Raw genomic sequence first — 26,412 nt, forward strand, 5'->3', positions numbered from 1 at the left:
GTTTGATGAATTATTCGATAATTAGGTTGTAATTGTTGGATGACCACCGAGAATATGGCTAATGAATATATTTTACCTTAGTCATATATAGAAAGTAATCGAAGGAAATATAACAATAATTAGGAAACATTTCTTGATAATCAAACGATAGTAATTGTGAGAATGATTTTTCTTCCCCGAAAAATAGCATTTACAACTTATACTTATGTAGTAATAAGATCGCAATTTTCAACATAATTTTACCGATAACAACAATCACACTAACCACAAGTTCTATACAGGATTTATAATTAAAGAAAAATCATAATTCATCTTAGAAACAGTAAATTTATTTAGTTTAATATGAACTATATGATGAAAAATAATATAATAAATCTATTCAGCACATACATAAAATGGGTATTCAACCTTGAAAAATGAACTTAATCTTCTATGGTCCGGCGTATATTTTGAAATGCACGTACAAATATAATATGTATACCTTGCTCATGACAAATACGTCGCCAAAAAAACCATCAATTATACCAATTTTTTTTATATATTGGAAAGTACTTCTTTTAATGTCGTTTCAGCACAAAAAATACAACTATACAAGTAAAATAATTTTTTATCTAGAAAGAGTCAGTTCCTTGCGGGGTTTAATTTTTTTGGGGGAGCTATTAAAATTTTACGTGTTCAATAATTTATAAAATCGCACCGAATCTAGGGAAATGGTAAATAAAATTCATGGTGACAGCTATTCAACTTGCTAAGAAAGATTTTATCTGCTTATAGATAACAGTAATATAAAGGCAAACTGTATACGTATTTTACCTTTAATTTGTCATTGAGTCTTATTAAAAACTTCGCTCTGATTAATTAAATTGCCGTGTTGATGAATTGCTTCAATTAAAAATATGTTAGAGCAGCACCAATGCACAACCGTTTCTGCAAAGAAAATTCAATACCTACGTTTTTATGGAAGGGGGGGGGGGACGAGCCATAGATGGTTAATTACTATAAATTTTAAAAACGTTAAAAAAATCATTTTATACACGCTCATTAAGTAGGGATTCACTTTGCAAATTTAATTTTTTTTTAAAGTAAGAAGTTTCAAGGAAATATGATTAAAATTATTCCTAAACTAATGTGGGAAATCATCATAAAAGATAACAATCATGGAAGAATAATTTTTTTTTCTCCCTCTTATTTGCACAGTGTGATATTTCACACGCTTTCCTTTTTTCTCCTTACTTCTAGCACTTCACCGTCTATAATTTTCCTGGGCCATACCGTCAAGGCTTTAAATATTCAGAAGGCCGCAACGACCCTTCTCGCCGCCAGGGCTTCTTTTTGCTAAGGCAGGCGATTCCGCAATAAAAACAAAAGCCCGTCAAAGTAGTTATTTGAATGCCGTGAACACCTATATAACAGTAATAAGAGAGTTTTATGTTAACGCGAAGTGTTCCCGCTAATGGGCGCTTTGTGGCTTTTGAAGATGGTGGCTGGAAAATTCGAGCATCGCACTTACCGGCTATTAAGAGGACGTTTAGTGTCAGGCGACACCCAAAATTACGGGCAGAACTTCCCTTTTTAATTTGAGGGTTTGTCCTTTGTGTGTGATGCTAATGCCCCGTGATTTTGACACATAACGCTTGGCGCGTGTGTATGAGTATGTGAGGAAGATATGATTGTGGGTGGTGGCAGTGAACGAACATACGCATGGAGGAGAGAGAGAGAGAGGATGAGAAATAGAAGAGGCTTTAATTGTGTTACGAGTTTTGGACGAGCATAACGAAGGCCCCGGGAAAACCTAATTGCGTTAGGGCACGATAAAACATGGACGTGCCCGGCCCCTATAATGGCGAAGAATGGGTCCCGTGATTTGATGAATCCCGGGAGAGATCAGAAAAGAGGATGAGTGGGGTGGGAAAAAACCCATCGAATGGTGGAAAGTTCTGGAACGAACGGAATTCCGAAGAAGAACATGGTGCAACTTAACATATACAAGCTGAAAAGATTGGAATAGTATCCTATCATATGAATATTCATGTTCCATCGTGAAGTTGTGTTTAGGATGTGTTTAATTTTCGGGGCTGATCCGAAGTGGGAGGTTTTAATTTTCACCATCTAAAAATACCCCGAATCCTCTCGATACTTTTGATACTATTTTGAGACTACACATGCTATTTATGTAAATTTTTATTAAATCTTTGCCAAAGACAACGCCCATGGATTTTACTTGCATTGATGCTAAATCAAAAGAAAGTTCATAAAAAAAATTGTTTTTTTGCTTCAAATTTTACAGAAATAATCATTAATATTTGTGAGTCTCTGATAATTAGAATTTTTTTTCGATGCAAATATTTAATTTAATTAGCGACATCTGGTAATTATATCATAAAAGTTTTAAATAACCATCGGGAGAATTTGGAATCTTCAAATTTCGGAGCTGTTTCATTTAAATGTCTTCTAGTCACGCTAGTGCTAACTTGTAAGCTTTAAAATTTACGAAAAGTTAGAAAATATCCGAAAAATCTCTTTTATACGACGATTTAGTCGGAAACTTTAGTAAAAGTTCTCTACGGGGGAAAAATCTTAATTATTTGTCAGAATATTTACGAAGAAAGTAATAAATGTGGGCGAAAATCACGGCGGAAATTCCCTTGAGACTTATTCAAAATGGATAAAATTTACTTCCGGCATAAACTTTGAAACATTTCGAGAATTTCAAAAAATTCTTATATACTTCTAAATAACATTTTATCACGTCATAAAATTCCATAAAAAGTTTACCGATAAAAATAATTGATAGGAATTCTCACTATTATTTCTGTCATAATACTGGTAAACAATGAAATTACATCCGCCATGAAAACATACAATTTCGAATGATTTTGACCTTCTGAAAACACGAATATCACCATGAAAAAGCTTTATTGGATCTCTTTTTCGAGATATTACCCCGTTAACAGTTAAAAAGAAATTTTTTATAGGTGTTATTATATGGTGGAAAAAGTGGTAAGGACCACATAGAACAACATCATCAGTGAAAATGGCAAACCTCGACGTTAACTGACTATTCTTGGACAGTTGTAAGGGATGCTCCTTATGTCTAGTAGCATCTAATGCCCAATGGAAAACGAAAATCGTGTTGAGCACACTAAATTTCATATGAATATTTCTGTTTCGAGCGCACAAACTTTGCCAAAATTTGTTGCTCAGTTCAATTGATTTCATCACTCAAGTGCGAACTCGTGAAAGCTAAAAGTCTCGATTATTGTAAGCGGATACGTTAAAACTCGGCAAAATTATGGATATGGAGCATTCAAAAATGACAGATGGATGCCTTTCGTGACCTCTCGTTCCGTTTCATTAGCACGGATCGTAAAGTCGACTGTGTATGATAAGTATTCGTTTCGATGCAGGAATTACGGTTAAGGTTTATTTCCGGGTGGTGGTCGGTCCACTTCCCGTTTTCCCGGACGGGTAAAGTGGAAATGCGGTGGTGGCGGGGGGGAGGTAATGGAAACATACACACACACATATAATACACAGACATTCCATCTACCCGTTGCTTCCTTTTGCACCGATTTCCTTCTCGCGATGCATATTCCTGGTTAAATAAAGCTAATTATTCTTAGGATGGAGCGAGAGCGAGAGGCAAGCCTCTAGGAAAATGCCGCTGACATGTGATGCGATTCCATCGTCAAATGTTTGATACAGAACGAAGAGGGGCGTTTATTCAATAAAGACCGTGAGAGTTTTGGTTCCATTCGTTCACTATTTGATTAACCCTGAACGGTAATTGCATTAGCCCGGGAGCCTGAACCTACTAACCACCCACCCCCCTTCTACGACGGGAAGAGTGTCTGTCGCTTATGATTTTGAATGAATATTTATAATTTTACTGGAACGAACTCGAAACCACTCCAGGATATCACATTTCAAGAATTAGTTGAGCTTCCATCTCCCAGCTCCCCCCAGCTTGGATGCTGTATTACTTGGAGGAGGAGAACCTCCTCGTTTTCCACCATCTTTTAAGCTACTGCTGCCAAGAGCTTGAAGCTAATGAGATAAAATATCGGAGTTAAGTGACACGCGGACAGAGAGTCCTGGCATTTAGGAAAAGATGTTCGTTTTTGAATCTCTCTTTCTCTCTGTGAGAGTAGGATCCAGGAGAATTTGTTAATGATCAAATTAGAGCTTAAGTAAAGGAAGCGAGATTTTATTTTACTTGCCTCGTATATAAACACTGTCTGTGAAGAGGCCCTCCCCTAACCTGGTTAAATCATTTTCAAGAGATGTTAAAGACACTGTCGTGTTGTATTGACGGCACTTGTCAGCGATACCACATCAAAAACCATACTCGGCTTCATACTCTTCTACATTTTGTTGACGTCAATCTCGACTCTCTCTGTCTAAATTTTTTCCCCCCGATTCCTGATGAATTTAACTGGATAAATATCATTGAATCGACAAATATTTGATGATGGGGGAAATGTTTTATTAACATATTTATACGGTCTCAGGATGTCAAAAGTTTCAAAATTGATGTCGCTGCTAATTTCGTGTATTAATGGATTTTAATAACATTGGGAGGAAAATGGTGCCAGAGACTTGGTTACATAGTAAATATAATGATGGAACGAGGTTACTGTGACGTTTATTAGGATGCTTGAAAAGGTATATGTAAATATGTGCATATGCTTTGAATGACGTTGATGCAATAGTTTATCTAAAGTTTTGATAGAATGTAGTAAACTAGACTTGATAAAAGGATTTATTAAATCTATATATATATATATGCAATGAAACCCCCAATTCAATGAATCGGAAAGAAAATTTTTGTTAGGGCTAAATCGGGGTCGAGATGATCTCAAATGCACATACAAGGGCTTAAAAATTCCTTATATCGAAGGAAATTATGAGTTCCAATTTTTTGGGAAAAGAACAGATGATTACAAATTTTTAATAATTTTTCAATACAATTAGTTAAAAACTAATGTGAATAATATTGAACTAATTGCTTTCTTCATATTTTAAAGTTAATTTTAAAACTAATAATTGAAAAACCGGAAATATCTTGAGAAAAAATGTTTTTTTCAATTTCTCATCCTACGCTTTTAATTTATTGTAGGAGAAAAAAAACATTGCTTGAAAATCAATTAAATTAGTAATAAAAATAATATTTAATATTTAAAATTACAGTGTGACGATAAAGTTTTATTTTTCACACGACTTTTATTTTTCGTAATTAAAAGAACGTGGTTAGCATTAGTTAATTGAAAAGAGATTTAAAAATTTCAATATCCAAAAGTAATGATCTTCTGAAAATTTAGGAATACATCAATTAAAAATTAATGAAATAAAGTGTGTAAACGTTATTTTATTCAAGTAATTGGAATGATTTTTTATACGAACACATAAATTAACTTATGTATAAATTATTCATTCAATTTCAAGCATCAGAAAACTTTGTTCATTGCCCTAAACCATAATTAAAACAAGATAATATATAGTCAGAAATTATATTCTTTAGTACATATTACGCCCTTATTTTACGGTGAGAGTTATCAGTAAAAAAAATTCATAACTAGCAAAACATGAATGTGAATTATTAATTCTTTAAATCTTAAAAAAAGTTATTTAATAATAATAAAAAAATATTTTTATATACAATTAATATTTGCATAATTAACATTTTATATTGACAACAAAAATTTTCCTTCCAACTATATAGAAGAATATTATTATCGTTGGTTAATTCAAATTGTAATATAAATTTCGGGTATCGTAAAAGGTAATTTTAAAGATATCGAATATAATTACTGTATTGTGTAATCAATATTTCCAAAACATAATTTTATTGGTAAATCTACAAAATATCTTACGGAATGCATTCAAAATTTACCGATACGACAATCCTTGAATAGTGTCATGATGTTAGTACATTGAAAACTGTAATAAAAAACAAAAGATACCCTACATGAAATAAAAAAAAAAAAAAAAAAAAAATGCTTCAAACATCACAGTTCATCAAAATGTTTAAGACTCGAAATAAAGTAACGTTTTCCGGAGGAAATTTATAAATAATTGAAATAAATGTAGAAAACTATATTTTTCTCAAATGCTATTTATCTCTCTCTGTCCCCAAAGTGATCGGTAGACCTACTATCAAAAACAGTCGTCATACGCAGCAACGATCATAAATGACCATAGAAAATTAAAAAAAAAATTATGTGCCGACGGAAATTTTACATTGCATAAAGCAAAAAATTATCATTAAAAAAAAATTCATAACCAGCAAAACTTTATATGTATGTGGAATATATGTTCGTGGATGTTCTCCACCAATGAAAAGATGTATTCAGCAATCTGAAAAAATAGTTTTTACAGACTATTAATATTTGAATAATTAATCTGTTGTTTTTCGTTTTTTTTGGTGACAATAAATTTTGACTTCTCTCAGCTTAGAAGAATGAGGCTGTTATTGGCTAATTAAAATGACAATTTGTGGATCTCGAGTATGTTTAATGGCAGTTTTAAGAATAACATAATCACTGCCCTAATCAATATTTTCAATGTAATTTCATCTGCAAAGTATCTCCGATCATAGTTCATTGGAATGTTTGACTCCTAATAAAGAAAATTGTTCTTGGAGAAATTTATAAATATGTGAAAAAAAATGGAGAAAACTATCAATATATATGTCTCAAATATCTCTCTCTCTCTCTCTCTCTCCCCTCTAAGTGATTAGTTTTGTTAGTACACTCACTAACAAAAAGTAGTTTTCAGACGCAGTGATGATGATAAATAATTATAGAAAATATCGAAAAAAATATTTGTTACAAAGTTCATTTCAAACTTATGAAAGTGGCCCCGAAATGCATCCAATAAAATTTTTACGCATACCGACAGAATTTTTACATTTTGCAAAGCAAAAAATTATCATTAAAAATTTCATAACTAACACCTCTCTCTCAACTATTAAAATGCATATCCAGCAATCTATAAAAAAGTATATTTTCATGGCGATTAATATTTGAATTATTAACATTTGTTGACAATAAATTGCAATTTTCCTCAATTTAGAAGAATGTGGTTATTACTGATTGTAATTTTAATGGCAAGATGAATCTCAGGTATCGTAAATGGTTAATAAAATTTCGGGTATCGTAAATGGTAATTGAAATTTCGGATATCGTAGATGTGGTAATTTTAAGAATAACGTAATCATTGCCCTAATCAATATTTTTAATGTAATTTTATCTACAAAGTATGTCATGGCAGACATTTAAAACCACAGACACAGACAATCTTTAAATACCGGCCATGATGTCAGTACATCGAAAACTAGTAAAAAAGAAAAATATAGCACTTATGAAAAAAATTGAGAAAAAAAAATACTTTGAAGCTATAGTTCATCGGTGTGATAAAGTAACTTTTTCCGCAAGAAATTTACAACTGTTTGAAAAAAACAATGAAGAAAACTTTTTCTCCTTCAAATCTCTCTCTCTCTCCAAAGTAATCAGTATCCAATAGTCAATGAAAATAAATGATAACAGGAAAATACCAAGGAAAAGCCAAAATGCCAATTTCAAACTTATATCAAGGGCACCGAAAAATGCATCTACCAAACTTTTACACGTGACGACGGAATTTTCCGTTGAATAAAGCAAAAATATTAAGGTTAATAAAAATTTCATAACTAGCAAAACTTGAAGACATATATGTTCGTGGATCTTCAACTCTGAAAAAATGTATTCAGCAATTAATAAAAAAATATATTTTGCTAGCAATTAATATTTTAATAATTTACATTTTAGTTAGTGGCAAAGAATAAATTTTGAATTCTCTCAATTTAGAAGAATGTGGTTATCACTGATTAATTGTAATGACAATTTGAATCTCGGATACTGTGAATGATAATTTGAATCTCGGATACTGTGAATGATAACTCGAATTTCGGTTATTGTTAATGATAGTTTTAAAGACATCGAACATAATCACTGTCTCGTGGAAAAAAATTTTCAATATAATTTCATCTGAAAAGTATCTCGTGGCAGACATTCAAAATCACCGACACAGACAAGCTTTGAATACTGAGCCATGATGTCAGTACATTAAAAACTATAATAAAAAAGATACTCTACTTATGAAAAAAATATGAAAAAAATACTTTGAAGATCATAGTTCATCGGAATGTTTAAGACTCGTAATAAAGAAACTTTTCCCTCAAGAAATTTATAAATATTTGATAAAAAAAATGAAGAAAACTCTCTTTTATTCTGAACTATCTCTCTCTCTCTCTCCAAAGTGATCAGTACACGTACTACCAAAAACAGTCTTCATACGCAGCAATGATAATAAATGATCATGGAAAATACCAAAAAATACATTTTTTCGAGAAAAAAAAAAAAAGAGTTCATTTCAAACTTATGAAAATGGCACCGAAATGCATCCAGTAAAGTTTCCACACATACGGACGGAATTTTTATTCTTTTCAATAGGAAAAGAAGAATTTAGCGACGGGGGAAAAAAAAAATTTAAATTGAAAAAAAAAAACAAAATTTCCTATTGAAAATCGAAAAACTAGCTGGTGAAACCATCTGGAAATCGCAGTCATTTTCTGAGAAAACCCCCCTCCACAACCCACTAATGGCTTAGATATTACGTGGCAGAACGACTGTCGCTTTTTATTAACTATAATGTGGAATTTTTTTTTTTTTTTGCTAGTGTGACAGTTGAAAAGTTTTACTCCTTTGTTACCAAAAAAGGGAGATTTATAAAAGAGAAAAGGAATTTATATATATATATGTATTATATCGCTATCTTCGCACCCCCCGAATATTTCCAAAAATGACACACTACTACTGGTCGAGGAAAAGATGAGCAAGACGGAATACCAAATGGCTCTTCTCGCTAAAAATGTTTGCCATTTCTATTTTTATTTTTGCTCTTTTCAATATTCAGTTGGGGTTCCCACTTTACTTGTGTCGGGGAACTTTATCTTTTAGATATTATATGTACATATATATGTTTTTTTTTTTCGTGTGTGTATGGACTGTATACACATCTATCTCCATGTATGTATGGGTATTCGGTGTATGGTTCAGTTATTTGTTACCCCAGGAATTCAGTTTCGAAACCGACCTCAGAGAAATATTTATATACATGCATATTATTTTGATGTGGACTCGTGAAAAATCAAGTTTTTTTTCCCTTTGGGTATGTCGATTTATTTATTCTTTGGATTTTTACTGAAAAATATTGGGAGTCATTTTGATGGGATATGAATGGCAATGTCGTCACCTTGTATATATATATTTTTTGGGATTTGGTTCATGAATTCGGTGGTTTCATATTTCAATTTTCTATTAGTAATCAGAAAGATAGAATTATATACAGTCAGATCTAAATATAACGAACTCCGTTTCAAACGAATTTCTCGATCCAATGAATTTTTCTATACGTTTCTGTGTGTATATTCTGGCGTTAGTTTCATTCTCGAAAAAGCGATTTTTTTGAATTCACGAATAGAAAAGTCGGGTTTTTTTTCTGATTCGTTATATCGGGTTTTAACTGCGGCTTTATAAAATATTATTTAGGTTCTCCAACTATTTAACGAACCTTTCTTTCATGATTGTCTGAAACACAGGTCTACAACAATTTTTGAAAATTTTTTGGTCAAGGGATAGCTTTCTTCAGAAAATATCTGTCACGGAATTCAAATTTTGGGAAAGATTAACGACAATATTTCACTGTTAAACTCTGAAAAAGATGTTAGTTAAAAAAAAAGACTGGTATTTTGACTTTAAAATGATGTTCTTGAAAGTAATGATTTAATTTTAATTCAAATTAACAAAATCGATAAAAAATATTCCAAAATATTAAAAAATTTCAAAATATTAAAAAATATTTCAATATATTTCAAAATATTTCAAAATACTTCAAAATATTAAAAATACTTTAAAATATGAAAAAGATTCTTTTTAGCTATCAAAAATATTTTTTTTAATTATCAAAAAGATTTTCAACGATTTAAAGATATTAAACGATCTTTTTAGCCGATTTTTGGTCTATCGAAATATCTTATTATCATTTTATCTAACTAGAGGTAATTTGTACTAGAATATTCCATTATGGTATCTTAGACGATGAATAGTTGCTGCCATCCACATTAAAATTCTAAGCGAGAAACAGGAACGAGCGAATAGGTAATAAACATATTCTTATGTTATGTGTCCCGTTCATTGATTAAGCTCGATCATGTTTTATGGAAATTTTTCAGCACATTTGTGACACAAAACTAGATATATACAATTTAAAGAAAAGGCCACTACTACATAATTTTGTAAACTATTGGCTGAAAAATTGTTAAAAAAAATAATTTCCTTAAAAGTCAATAGATTTCTGAGTATTTAGTCAAGATTGATTACCGATAAAGTTCCACGAAAGATGAGATCTGTTAAAAATCTACAAACGCTTATGTTTATATTATATATATATGATTTTTTTTTTCACTCTTTCAAAGGGTTTATATGATTTCCTTTCAATGAAATTATTGCGCAAAAGGAAACAAATAATAATAAAATCAGGAGGAAACTGTCGCAATCGAAAACAAAAGTACAAAACACACACACAGTTCACCAAAGAGAAAGGCGGATAAGCAATGTCTTATTATTATTATTAGTCGAAGAAAACTTCTCTCGTGGATGTTTCGAGAACAACGGAACAGCGGGAGGGTTTTGGATGAAGAGTTTATACATATAAATATATACATATGCACGTGTCTGTCCAATAAAATTTTAACTAGGAATTAGCGCACGGGTTTTATGAATATAAGTAACAAAACGCATATTCAAGCACTTAACAAAACGTAGGTAAGAGCGGATTCCTCCTCTCCCCTCTCTCTTGGTCTTTCTCTTCCCGTCTTTGAAAATAATATGGAAAAAGGGTTGGATGGCATTGATACTTCAACTTCAACTCGAGCCACTTCACATGCAAATGAACGACGAGAGTTTAGCGCCGAAGTCTTCGTTACAAAAGGGAACCAAAAATACAAAAGAGAATGTCACCGAAACCTCTCCTTCTCTTTCTCCAACTTTTAAAAGCAAGTATACAGGAGACAGTGTCGTAAGACGGAGGGAGGAGAAAAGAATAGAAAGAGATACTTAACTGGGAAGTCTCGATAAATTTTCGAGCCTTGGATTACCAGCCACAAATGAGCTCACCAGAAAATAAAAGAAAGAAAAAAACCCCCAAGATTTTCTCTTTGAGAAATGCTTTATTGTGTGGCAATTCAAATTAAAGCATTTAAGGAAATAAACGCATTAAAAGAGAGCCTTGAGTCAGTATAAAAGAGAATCCCCCTCCCTACAGTTATTTCCCACGGAAATGATAATAACGACTTAAAAAGATTTTAAAAAAAATTAAAAGACCTCATGTGTGTGTGTAAAGAGAAGAGAAGAGACTATTTATCCTTTTGTGTGACCTGGACACATTAATTTAACAATCCTCCTCCTCCTCCTCCTCCTCTCCACATACACGGTAAATAGGGAGAGAGAGAGAGAGAGAGATCGGTATAAATGGCGACTCTTACAACTGTACGAAGTGAGTGAATCCAATCTCGATACTCCATTCTCCACCATCTCAGAATATGAGATATAATCCAAGAGGGAATTAGGATTTATTTCAATTCAGTTTTCGATCCAATCACTCGCAAATTTTCAGCTCCTCTTGCATATTTGTATGCGCATAGATAGGTGTCAGCGGGTGTCCGACTTTCTTGAAGAGGATCAATGGAGGGAGAAAAGTAAGATAGCTGAATTTAATTTTGCGAAATTTTCATGGAGAGAGAGATTTGATGTTAGGCAGTACCAAAATAATACTGGGATTGAATTCGGCGTCAAAATTTGACTTTAATTTGAAAGGAATTAAGAATTTCTACGGTGGTACGTACGCTCATCAAGAAGGACTCGATTGAATAGAAGGTATTTATTCTTTTCACACATCTCCCTTCACGATAAAATAGGGCGCAAATAGAGAGACTTATAAGACTCCAACCTGTATTGTACGCACCTATAATTTCTTTTCCCATCCCCCTGAGTTACGTTGAAGTATTTCGATATATACTTCATACTTGAATATATGTATATATATGTAGTTCCTTCGACTCCCCCCCCCCCTTCTGTATATGCAAACGAATGGCAGTAATATGTAGAGAGTTCCCGAAACCCGAGATGTGACGGAGAATAAGAGAGAGAAAGAGAGAGAGAGGCAGGGATCACGATAGGAATTTAGAGGAATACCGAAGTACTATGCAAATTGAATTTTAATTGGATTTCGGTGGGATTAGCCGAAATTTCAATGGAATTGGTGACAAGCGAAAGAGTAAACAACTCACACGCGTCTATACATATACCAGGCAACCATATAAAGGAACTCGCGATTCCTCTTCATCGGCATCACAATAGACAGCAGCAGCAGCATCGCACCTTTCCTCTCTCTCTCTCTCTCAATAGGGCAATTGGAAACGTTTAATCCACTTACGATTGAATGTTCGAGATTCATTCGAATATGTAAATTGCTCCGTTGTTAATTTATCTCGGGCAAAAACCGGAACGGATTATGAGCATCTGCATATGAATGATAAAACGCGAAGACGATCTCATTCATGTTAATTGGGTGACAAAAAAATAAATAAGAGTTCACATTCATTTATATTCGGTGTGTTTAGTTAAATAATACCTCTGGTAGATTTTTGCAGTTTTATCAAGCTCATTTACATATTATACATATTCGAGGGGATATGAATTAAATATTATTTACGGATACGAATTAATAAATTAGTTTGTATGTTAAGTTTTGAAAGTGAATAGGAAATGCGAAAAATTGACTTTTGATATTCAAATTTTTTCGAAAATTAAAAGTACCTTTTATGTCATACCGTACGGTTAATAAATTTTTTCGTAATAAAATTTACGATGTATGTGTGGTAATTAACATGGAAAAAAGAATTTGCATTAATTTTAATGGATTTTTTGCGTAGATTTATGTTGATTATCGCTCATAGATTGTATAGCTTCTTTAAAAAAATTTCTGAAAGAGAGCTCCATATTTTTAACAACATCGATTCATCGGAGAAGGCTCTTTACCAGAGAAATATTGCCTTATAGGGAGATAACCTTCTAGAGGCATTTCACTGCACAGTACACTCTCGTTAATCACACAAGGGTGTGCCGGATTATCGAAATCGCCGGATTAGTGGAAGTTAGTTGAAAAAGTCCATTTCAAAATTACAGTAGACGTCCCTTACTAGAATCATAGATAAGATAATCTTATATTGTTGTGACTTCTGCAAAGTCCGAAACGGACCAATATAATAACATGGGGGAAAAATTCATTTATAACTATCAGGATTTCGGTTTAGGTTATAAATTTTTTTCCTCCAAAAATGTTTCTGCGTATTTAGACGGTAAGGTAGAAAGAACTAGACTTTTTTCCCGATGAATTATGGTTATCAACCTGCAAGAATATGTAGGAAGACAGAATGTTTACCCTTTAATTATCAACAATCTTTTCATATTCGATTCACAATGCCCTATCTGGGCAGTACTAACAGTTATAAGGTACACATATAATGTACGCCTGAAGTTTCTTTTGTAATGGTCTACCAATAATGGAGACATATATGATTTGTAAATACAAAAGGTCCTTCCTTTAGTTTTTGGTCAGTTTATTTCAGTGTTTGGTCATTTTCTTTCAGGTTTCGGTCAGTTTTTTTTTTAGTTTTTATGTTACTTGGCCGGAAGACATTATCATGGGGGGGGGGGGGAGAGTCTATGGAACGTACCGTACATTAACAAAATTATCATAATTCGCAAAACACATCATGCAGTTCCATTCAAACTCATCATAATGGCTAAATAATAATAAATGCAGGATTTTAGCTCAAAACAAAAATATATTGTTTTAGAACAATATGGAAAAAGAAAACGGCATATTGACCATTTTGCAATCAGTTGTGTGGAAAAGAAAAACCAAGTTGTCCCGTTTTCATGCATACCGTTCGATTAAAATAGAAGTTTGATCACTGTATTAGCTTTTGGATTTCCAAACCCCGAGTTATCCACACAAAGATGCAGTGACATGTTTTCCTCTTGTATGCTTGCAGAAAAAACACCGGATTATTGGATGGGCCGGATTAGCGTACGGCTGGATTATCGAGAGTCTACTGTATTTGGATCAACTATCATCGATTTTGTGTCCGACGTGTTGTGAAAGAATATCAATGGTTCTTCTTGATTCACATTATTTGTCGAATGGTTGAAGTGCCAATTCTGATACCAGAAAGTAAAAATGACGCCATGTGAAAGTACTATTGGTTAAGTTACTATGTTCTGAGTGTGGTCACAAAGTAAGTGTATTTTGTTTTGCGGTTTTTGGTTTATTGAATTGTTTTTTTCACAGTTGCAATGCATTTTGTCCAATGAAAAAAAAAAGTTTAATCATCTATGCCATATGTTGTTATTAGAAGTGAACCTTTAATGTCCAAGTTTATTCCCATTACAATACCGCATCAATCAGATTAGCTCAATCAGATAAATCACAATGCCCCTTGGAAAAAAGAATTCGCAGGGGTTGCTAGTACGATTCCTTAGCAAAAATTGGTTTTTACCACCAAATAGTTTTTACTGTATGATCATATTTGTGCTTCAATTTCATAAAGTGCCAAAATAGCACTGTTGACGCCGAATGAGAAAGATTTGATGATCAGTCAAACAACATGTTATAAGAAAGAATCGCATATGTCACATAGCGCATCATAGTAAATTCCTATTCTTGGAAGACTATATAACAGTATATAATTTGAAAGAAACTACAAACACTTCAGTGGGCTCTGGCCAATAAGACACTTTCCTAATAAACATGAAATTTTCCCAAGTTTCGTAAATTTAAAACACTCTCTCTCTCTCTCGGCATAGTCCTTTTTTAAAAAAGTTTTCCGACCGCAGTAGTATATACACTTGAGGAACAGATACGGCGTGAAGTCGCACCACACAAATGGATAGCAACAGCAAAACAAGAGTGGTTAGCTACCTATTTTTCCTTGACACACTTAAAAAAAAGCCGTTGGGAATCGGGTATAAATTACGGGGTCCCGGTATAATCCCTCCCTTGTTGAGAAAAATTAAATATAGAGTCTAAAACTTAAACCACGTATAAAAACGTGTAACATTTTCTAAACGCAGTATTATTTATAAAGGAAAAATTTAAATTTTAGGATTGTAATAAGAAATTCCTCTCTACGTTTTCAAGTTGTAATTTTAAAGTCATAAAATATTTTTTTTTCCGAGTTTTTTGTATTCTGGGAAGACTTTAGAAAGAATAGGATTACTATCTGAGAAAGTCTTTTCGAGTTACCTAAGAAATGTACTCAAAATAGTGTGATATATTTCAAGAGGAACATTCCTAGGATACTTGAAAAAAAAGAGTATATGTATTTTTTTCTTACATAAAACTTAAACAACATCTTTCAGGAATAAAGTGTGAAGGTGAAAAAAAAACATAAAAAAGGAAATAATTTTTTTTCCAGAGATGCGGCAAATATTTTTGCCTTCCTTTTGAATTTCTTTCATTGTGAGTTAGAGTAGACGTAAAAGAAAAAAAAAATACTATATACATCGTATCCGTTCTCCGTTTCCTCACAGAAGTCGCTTTTCAACGAGACTCACCGTAAAACTAATAGCATCAAATAAAGCTCCGCAAGTTCTCCTCTAAATCACGCTTCCACAGAAACGGTAAGGAGTTTCAAGGAAAATAAGAAGGAAAAACCATGAGAGAAGAATTGTATGGAGGTTTTTTGTAGAGGAAAAAAAAGGGGGAAAGATTCGTGAAAATTCGAGAAAAGTAGGAAGTGAGAAGTTATATAAGAGAGAGAGAGAGAGAGTTCAGTTCGACTCTTGTTGTGAAAACAAAACATTGGAAATAAGGGCGGGCGGGGGAACTTGAGGAGGACATCGTAATAATTCAGGCCTTGTTCGAGCAAAGAAATAGAAATTCCGCCTTGTGTAAAGCTCGATCCATTCGATAGTGGAATCTGTTGGCATATATATACGTATCCCTGTAATTTTACTTCCTCGAAAACATACCCCCCTTTCTTGAAAACGGTATCTACGTTGGTGGGATGCAACTGACGTTGTATAAGATTGAATTTACTCTGTGGATTGATTTCGAATCCGATTCTCGGTGACGGAAAATACGAATAAACGGTGTAATGTGACAGTATATATGGGAGTGAGATCTGATTGAGATGTCTACGTTTCGGGTTAAACAAAGTTATGTAGATTGAAATTGGAATTTAAAAATGCAGGTATTCAATAGCCATATGACGTGTTTGCTTCTCGTATTTTCACGAGCTCGAACTCGATGACCCAATAAGTGAACTGTCTTTTATACATTTATCATTTTTTGTCAAATTTTCCAACAGCGTGGTAAATGTCAGGAGATATGAAAGAAATAGCTATTGGTTAATGCCATTATAGGCAACAGCGTATTCAGAAACTAACAAAGTACGGACACCAATGACCAAAAATATTTTATGCAGACAAAATAGACACATCCAGCAAATGCTCAAATTACGTGCCATTTTCGTGAAGCAAACACCAAGCAAAAGCTTTAAATTCCTAAGCGAAAATTGGACACATCGTGGATGTAGGTATAAATCAGGGCTACAATAAAGGCTGTTCCATAACACGCAGGAGTCGGTACAAGCTACTTCACCAAACACCAACTCTGGCCATATCGCTATATTGCAATTTACTGCCATTAGTGAGATGGGTTGGAAGTGAAGGCGCTGTCTATCGGTCGCTTCGAGTTCGTTAGGAAAAATATCTAATCTATATCCTCCCTTGGGTTCGAACCCGGGACCCTGACAACAACCATCACGATGGTAGACGAGCATCTTACCACCATGCCACTCGGACACAGTCGGTACAAGCTGACGTCATGCGTAACGTCATTGCTCAAACAGAACCAAGTGAGTCGGCTTTGCTACCTTGTTAATTACGATAGCTTGTAATCGCTGTACTGCCCATTTTACTGAATCGTTTCCAAAATTATCTTTCGATTATTACCATTAGTATATTTATTGGCTTTCTTCGTTTAAACATTTAAAATAAGAGATTATGAGGTAATTTCCACTGAGAATATTTTACTCGGATCCATTTCAGTTGAAACAAGAACGTTAGTTAAATTTTATTCGGTGAACTGAAAGCCAACTCGTGAGACAGATAATTTCAATTATCTTTTGAGCTTTCTAATATAATTGTAGATTATCTTTTTGTTTACCAATTCAACTGCAACATAAAAACAAACATGGGAAGCAAATATAAAAAATGATCTCATTTATTCTAACTCTATCATTCCCCTTTCTCGGAAAATCACAAGATATAAAAATATATAAGTACAAAGATCTCAACAGACAAACTGTTCAACGAGTTGGCCGAAAGAAAACAAAAATATGGATATGCCAAATATTAATTTAAAAATTCAGCCGCTCAAAATAAAATTGATTGAAAAATAACCAAAATCTAAGAGAAAAAATACTACGTATAACACATAGTCTATAAGAAATTTTTGGTTGACTAAACCTCCTATTTACATTCAGCAAATTCAACATCACTAATGTAGATATCATTCCTCAGAAAGGAAGTGCTTATATGCGGGGCTTTTTGATACCCTAAGCCAGGGGTTCTCAAGCTTCCACCCACGGCACCCCTTACCCTAATCGACACTTATCCGTGGCTCCCCAGAACAGTTTAACAAAGAATATTTTTGAAAAACCTTATTGGGTCACTGCTCCGCGGCACCCTTGACAAAGGTCGGTGGCGCATAGTTTGACAACCCCTTCCCTAGGCTAATTTATCTGCCATTTTTAAGTGAACTGTAACGCCAATTATATCGCTAAGCCAATAGTTGTTCTCTATCTAGTTTTTTTAACGATTAGACACAACTGTTAGACGTCACAAAGAAAAAAAGATGGAGGAAGATGAGTCTACCCAGTTTTTTAAGCGTCTTACTTTTAGTACTATTACTCTACTAGGCAGAAACTTCAGCCATATTACGCTATACACCAATTTACCACCGACAAAATTGGGGCAGAAATGAAGGAACCATCTATCGGTGGTCGTTCCAGTTCATCGCCAAACAACTTGTTATTTGTTATCTATGTTCTTCCCCAGGATCGAATCTGCGTAGACGAGCATCTTATCACGACGTCACTCGAGCTCTGTCTTAATTCTTTGGTAGACAGCTACTCATACAAGAATTATGTTACACGATTTCGGAAGTCAACTGATTTCCAAAACTCGAATGAATTTAGCTTTATATGATTGAATTCATAAGATTCCACGTTGCAACATGGCTTTTATAAACCACCCCCTTCCCCACCTTCAACAATATCATTCACTTTTAAACACTGGTATAAAGTATCAATAATTACAATATCTAATTATAACATACATACAGATCATCAAATAGAATGCCGTAATGGAGATATTAAGGTAATTTATATGAAAATAATTGGAATTGAAAGAGCAGCAATGAAGCTTTCGTTTACTTATCATGTGAGCTTTTCAGACATGTCAGAATCGAGAATATGAACGCGAAGGGATTCCGAATGTACAGATGGCTCTTACATGCAATACAAAAAGGGCCTGAATTCCTTTGATCGTAAATCCGTTTCCTCTGAATCGAAATTAACAGGGAAAAGAAGAAGATGCAAATTTATCGGAAATCTTTAAAGAAACAAAACATCCGTCTTTATTTCACCGCACAGAGATCTTCCGTGCGATGACAATTATTGCAACAACTGCAATATAACTTCGTGGAATAATTCATCGAGTGCCGCAGCAGAGTATCGAATGTACGATATCGATACCATCAATATGTAGAATTTCTAAATAAACAAACAAGTAAACGAAGAAGAAAATATAAAAAACTAACAACAAAATTCAATGGTTATTCAGAAAAGCGAATCGAATTTGGTTTTCAAAAGAATTCGGTTTTTAGGAAAGGCAATCGTCCATTTTTTTTTTCTTCTTTTCTCTCAGTTGGTGCTTTTCTTGAATTGGAATCTGGAATTGAGGAGGGAAAGAAAATGGGGAAAATAGGATAAATAAGAGGGGGAAAAAAAAGAAAAATAGGAAAACTAATCGCCATTGAAGTAGCAAAGAGATTTAGTGTTTTGTTTCCGTCTACTTTTCTCATCTTTTTTTTTTTTTTTGGCCGTCGTATTCTTTTTTGGCTCCTCTATAAGATTCCATCGATCAAGGAAACAGAGAGAGGTTCTAGTAAACTGATGAATAGGAAAAAGTCCAAAAAAAAACTTGAAAGATTCCTCTCCAAAAAAATCAGTAAGGTCAGGATCGAAACAAAAGGAGAATCACAACACATCTCGAGGAAGCATTCGCTCCTTAATCTTGAACTACTGAGAAAAAAAAAACTCAAATGATTTAGAAGTACCATTGTGCAAACTCTTTGAACTATAACTACTTGCATTGTGTGTGTGTGTGTGTGTGTGCATATGCAAGTGTATAAGAAAATCTCTTTCTTTTCTAAGATACATACCCCCCTCCCTTCCTACTTGAAATTAAGGGGGACTGAATCCTCTTGATCTCATGAAAAACGTACATAAGAGAAGCATTGTAGATCTTGTTGATCGATGTTGATAATTGAGATAAATGATATAGAGTTGTAACTCACCGTATTGATGTTATTGAATATAGTGACGTTATAGAGCCTGGTTTTCTCGGAATTTCTGAAACAATAAACGAGAAATATATAAGTTACAAAATAAAATAGAGTTACAGTGAGTCCCATAAATTCCTGTATAGCTTAGAAATTCATAAAAATTCAAGGAATCGATACATCTGAATGCGGTTTGAGAAGAAGTTATTCTTACGGATCGAGATTTTATTCGCATAGAAAAAAATGGCTAATAACTTTGTCAATAGTGGCCGCTGCACGAAAGAAAATTAGAATATATGCCAATGAGAGTCCAATAAGAAATGCTGGGTGCACGATTAACACCTCATTTCTAAATTTTCCTGTTACTGGCATCTCATGTTGGTACTGGTGTATGAAGAACTACTGGTAAAGTTGTGTTATCACAGCCACGAATCGCCGGCTGCAGCTTTATGAACGTTTCGGGCACAGAATAAATTCGAGAATGGTCCAGGCGCAATAGGATCGACAGGTCTCTACCAACAGAAATAAAAATAAATTCTTTCTCTGTACCAAAACAGAAAAAAAAATCCACCTTCTCGATGATAACTTTTGGCGCAAATCGCATTCAAATATACAAATTCATTCAATTTTATGAATTTTTCAACTATTTAACAATTTATGGGACACCCTATGCATATTATATATTTACATGACAATAGAGATATGTAAGTAAAACGCAGGCTAAGTTTCATGTTTTGAGAAATTATATGCCATTAAAAAGTATTAAAAAACTGATTTTCTGAAACGTCAAACTCCTTTTATCCAGTCAAAATTCAAAATAAATCGAATTTTTTATGTGGGCTGGTCGTATTTGTAAAAAAAATAAATACGGGAAATGTACGGAACGTAAATAATTGTTGCAACGACATAGGGTGACTACATGACCAGAATTTATCTGTAGTTTAGACGTTTTTTCCGACTTAAAATTAAAAATCGTGGATTAAGATAATTTGCATAAATTCTATTATAGATTTTTTTTGACACATTCATATATATGTCATCGCCCATTTCACATATTTTTTTTATTTTACTTTATTTAATAATTATCACTGTATCTCTTTTGTGGAAATTCACTGCAGATTTATGTTATCATTTCGCATGTCACCTCATTGACAATTTTTAATTGGTTTTAGCCATGAAGTTTTGCAGACCATTGACACGTTTTTCTGTTTTGTCGAGAATTGGCGATGTGTTTTTTGCTCTGTAGGATCGCAATATTCTCGTTTTTTATCGACTGAATTCCTTCAATCAACAGGGGTGCCTCGAGACATAGTTCTAACCTGTGCGAAACATCTTTTCCAAACATCTCCGGCGTATAGGCAGCATTTGTAAAATGACCCGGAAATTTGCAGATTTGTACACACACACAAACACACACCATATGTAATATCAAAAATGTAAGCTTTGTATGAAAATTATTCCATGGAATACATCCGGAGTTTAAATCTTGCAGACTATATATACACGTATATAAATATTCGCAACAGCCAATTGTTAAAAATCTCCGTATGGTAGCGGAGCGTGACGTCATCCTTTCATAACTCGCCATCTGGTGGCAGTGTCAGCAGTTGTGAGCTTGGCCTGAGTCAGGTCCGACCGTCCATGTACGGTCCTGTTCAGTGCACACGAACTCCAAAGAAAGATTGAGAGATTAGTAGTCTAGTGGTCTAGGGCGTTCACCCGGAGAGTGAAAGGACGTGGGTTCGATTCCTCACACAGGCTAGTTGAATTTCTTCTCTTCCAAAAAAATTCTTCTTCGCAACAGCCAGTTGTTAAAAACCTCCGTCTACATATATATACTATTTTTATGAAATATATTTCATTTTCTCACCCCTGATTTGGTACCCTTCCTACAGTGGTACTTCGTGCGGTCTCTTCTGATAATGATGGTGAAACAGAAATTCCATTCCAGTTCAAATCTAACACAACAACGTAATTTCTCACGCATATCGCCATCTAGTAGCAACAACTCACATTCAATTTATTGAAATAAACCAAAATCTTTCAGTATATTTCTCGGTTACGAACACTTATACCCAAGAGAGAGACAGAGAGAGAATCCAGCTATTTTCATTTATGCCACTATCAATTATCTCAAGATAAAAATTATTAAACCGACATTGATACAGATATAATTACCGCTTTGACACGAGATAAAAATGATCAATTCATTTGATTATAACAGAATTTTTCGCTCGAGAAAGGATTTGAGGAAGTTGGTAAAAAAAAAATGAATAAATAAATAATAATCTATGTGATAATATATGACAGATTTCTCGCCTTTAGGTGCAATTGACTTAATTTGGATTACTTTAGTATAAACTTAATTAGATTCGGAGCCAAATGCATGAAGTGTATGAGTGTGAGTGAGAACAAAGAACGCACGCTGAATACGCAAAGTAAAATATGGTGGGGATATATATATATATGCTCTTTATGGCATGAGAAAGACGAGGGAGTGACTGTTTCAATAATTATTCTTCGGATCCAAACTACTGCCATCGAGGAAATAAAGATTAACTCACATAATCCTAGAGACGAGTAATTACATACTTTGGAATGTAACCAGGGCTTAAGAGGATATGGTTCTCTCACACTAATTGGCTAAAGTTCAGTTGTGATCGAGCATATTCTGATATTCCAAGAAAGTTTTCCTTGGAAGGGAAAGGATTAAGGAGAACTTCTTATGGAGCAGAGACGAATATTTTAATGTTAAGTACTTTGAGAATATGAAGAGAAGGAGCTTTATGAGAGGAACAATAGAGAAGAGTCACGATATGCAAATTTCTGTTTTCGTACGGTATTAAGTGCTGAGATTTATTCATACGTTCTAAAAATAAAACAAATTTTACTACCCACCCCCCCCCCCCTCCCATTAATAACAAAATCACAGGAAAGTCTTTGAAATATTTTTTCCGCATGAAAATGTTTCTATATGTTTATAACAAAACTTTTCAGAAAATCTGATTGTATTCAAATTGACGAGACCACGAGATTTTATGTTACGGAAATAGGATAAAATCCCATTATCAAAGAATACTCATTTTAATTAACAGTTTATCTCAATTTATATTGTCTATTTAATTTCTCTAAGATGTCACCTGATGTGAATAGTATCACAAAAAATATTCAAAATTTCACGGAATGAATAAACGTTAAATTAATTTATTACTATCACAAAAGGATAAATTTATAGCATAAACTTATATAATATGAATAAAACAATGTAAAGCACATGATTTAAAAAATATATATATCTTGGACTTCATATGTATCCAAATATGATTAATATTCATTAATTATCAAAAACATTCTCACGTAATTATGCTGTCATTCGATTATAAAACTTTCAGTATTAACACAATATTAAAAGATTTAAAGAAACAAAAAATTTAATTTTTTTCATATTAAAAGAAAATAGGTTGTTTAGAGAAAAGTCACATGGAAATTATAATATAAAAGTACTCTTCCATTAGTATAACAAAATCACAGAGAAGTCTTTGAAGTGTTTTTTCGCATGAAAATTTTTCTTCACGTTGATAACAAACGTTTTCAGAAAATATGATTATATTCAAGTTGACGAGACCACGAGATTTCATATTACAGAATTAGAATGAAATTCCATTATCAAAGAATACATACTCATATTAATTAACAGTAATTTATCTGATCTTGTATTGTTAATTTAATTTCTCTTTGCTTACGGTACCCTCTACCTCAGACGCGAGTACTATCACAAAAAACATTCGATATTTTACGATTAAACTTGAAATTAATTTGCACCAAATTAGTTTATTTTATTAAGTTTGTAAATAGAATTAAATAGAAATTACATTTAAAAATTATTTTATATTTCATATGTATTCGTATATAATTAAAGAAAAATTCGTATATGTCAAAAAAAATTCGTATATGTTAAAAAAAATTCATATATGTTAAAAAAAATTCATATATGTTAAAAAACCCATGGATTGTATTGATAAAATTCACTGAAATTACAATAAAAATAGTTTTTGATAACAAAATTCATTCCAGGAAAGTCTTTAAAATATTTTTCGTCTGAAAATTTTCTATATGTTGTGATACCTTATACCTTCAATACTTTTTATGTTTTTTATTATAAAACTTCCAGAAAATCTGATTGTATTCAAATTTACGATGCCACGAGATATATGTTACGGAATTATAACAAAATTCCATTATAAAAAGATACATATTTCTATTAATTAACAGCAATTTTTCTGATCTTAATTTTTATTGCTGCTAATTAATGTTATTTGGCTACGATATCACTTGTGTGATGCCAGTATTACCAAAAAATCTTTCAGAATTTTACGAAAAGAATAAACATCAAACTAATTAGTTGTAATCACAAAAGGAAAATTTTGAAAAATAAAATTTGATATATACCACCAAAAAATATTTTGTACAGGCGTTCAAACATGATTAATATTCATTAATTATCAAAAATATTGTCACGAAACTATCTTGTGATTCGATTGCAAAAAACGTTTATAATTGAATCATTTAAAAAATATATAAAATTTTACTTTTTCATATTAAAAAAATAAATATTGTATTGAGAAAATTCACAGAAAAGAACTATAATAAAAATACTCTTCCATTAAAAATACAATCACAACAAAGTCTTCAAAATATTTTTTCGTATGCCGATAATAAAGCATTCAGTATATCTGATTATATTCAAATTGACAAGACCGTGTAAGATTTCATGTTACGGAATAAGAATAAAATTACATTATCAAACGATACTTATATTAACAGTAATTTGTCTGATATTAATTAATTTATATTGTCTATTTGATTACTCTACGGTCTACGCTTTCAACTGATCAGAGTATTATGACAAAACACCAACAATTTAGAATAGAATAAATATCAAATTAATTAATTATAATAACAAAAGAAAAAATTTAAAAGAAAAAAAAATTGTATATAAACCACAAAAAATCTTTTATATACGCATTCAAACATGATTAATATTCTAATATTACTTAATTATCAAAAATATTCAAACGAAATAGTGTCATTTGATTATAAAACCTTTATAATTAATATTGACGCATTAAAAAAAATATATAAAATTGAATTTTTTTTTCATAATAACGAAAATAAATTGCATTGAGAAAAAACTGAAAAAAAAAAAATAAACATACTCTTTCTTTAGGAACAAATACAACGACGTGTTTTTTTTTGCAGTATTTAATTCATGGTTCGGTGGCACACATTCTTCACACATTGACTTCTTTGAAGGGAAAATGAAAGAAATTTTTTTCTCCCGTAAATAGAATTTTTTTTTCTCGCTTTTTTTTCATCTTCAGCTGAGCATATTTGTGCATAGTTTCTTCCGAAAATCGTCATTTTGGACTTAGTAACGTAGTTGTGCATAATAAATTAAGGCAAGTTCATTAAAACAGCACGTTAAAACTAATTAGCTGTAAGAAAGCCTCTTTTTTTCCCCCCTTCTTCATCGTATTACCTTCTTATCTAGGCTTTCTTATTTCGAATTTTTTTTTCGTACAATTTTTTTTTTCAATTTAAAAAAAAAATACACGAATTTCATCAAAAAATATAGAAAAAAATTGAGAATTTTTTCTTCTTTCCTTTGGCTGAACAGATTCACATTCCATTTTAAGAGAAGTGTTTTTTCCTCCAATTTTTGTAAGTCATATCCTTAAATTTTTTTTCCGATACTATATTTGCGCTTATTTTTTTACTAGTAAAAATTCTAATAAGTCTCGAGTATGAAATTTATGAGATGGGAATTGAATTCATTTAAAATTCTGTTGAAGATATTGATCTTTTTTTTAAGAGAGTTTTTATGACTGAGAGGTTTTACTTTGATATTTAGGTGCATTTATAAAAGTGATTATTTCTAATTAGTGACTGCAGTAGATATCTGGGATTTTCCATTTGGAAATGTAAAGTTTAAATGTGGCCAAATGTGTGTGCGTGCGTGTGTGTGTGTGTGCGTGCGTACGTGCGTGCCAATTGTGGAGATTTAGAACTACGGGAATTTTCAAGTGAATCCGAATTTCATGTAAAAGCCGTATATTGACAAATACAGAGTATCCCGCTTATAACGTTTCACAAAAAGCCTTCATGAAAATACGTTGTTAGGAAAACGCTTCAAACGAGAAATCTTGATGAATATTAGTGAAAGATGGGTCCACGAAAATAATTCGTACTAAGAGGGAAAGTTATAAACAGGATCCATTGTATAAAGGGGATTTTTTGAAAACAAAGTACGGATATTTAATGTGAAAGTAAAATCGCAGGTTTTTTTTTTCGCTTTGGAAAAACATTCGACATCATGCCAGCCGTCGGCAATCAGCGTAAAGTCGCCACTTATGTTCCAACATCAGGTAAAATGATTGGTCCAAGCTGGTTTTCTGCGGTTTATACCGACTCCAAAGGCAAGTACGAGCCAGTCACATATTTAAAAATGTCGTTCTCCCGAAAAAGCAATCATACCTTTAACACGAAACGGCATCAGCCATTTTCACTACAAAATATGATAGACAGATGGCAGTACAAGTATAACTCTGACAACATTAAAAACATTAGGCCTACGTATATACGTCCGTACAACACGTTTTGGCAAGTGCCAATTCGTTA

The 26,412-nt window shown here is 32.6% G+C and overlaps 1 protein-coding gene across 2 annotated transcripts in view; it reads right to left on the minus strand.

Annotated features, from left to right (window-relative positions):
* LOC149076042 (irregular chiasm C-roughest protein-like) overlaps positions 1 to 26,412 on the minus strand; it is a 532,693-nt gene that overhangs the window by 185,763 nt on the left and 320,518 nt on the right. For both annotated transcript variants that reach the window (XM_089243566.1, XM_089243567.1), the window contains one exon: positions 19,750 to 19,804. The gene's annotated coding sequence lies outside the window, so the exon portion shown is untranslated. The remainder of the gene's footprint in view (positions 1 to 19,749; positions 19,805 to 26,412) is intronic.

Source organism: Pholcus phalangioides, unplaced genomic scaffold (genome assembly GCF_987345545.1).
Source record: "Pholcus phalangioides strain wild (caught in Gottingen) unplaced genomic scaffold, Ppha-v1.0 ptg000015l_1, whole genome shotgun sequence".
NCBI classification, from domain to species: domain Eukaryota; kingdom Metazoa; phylum Arthropoda; class Arachnida; order Araneae; family Pholcidae; genus Pholcus; species Pholcus phalangioides.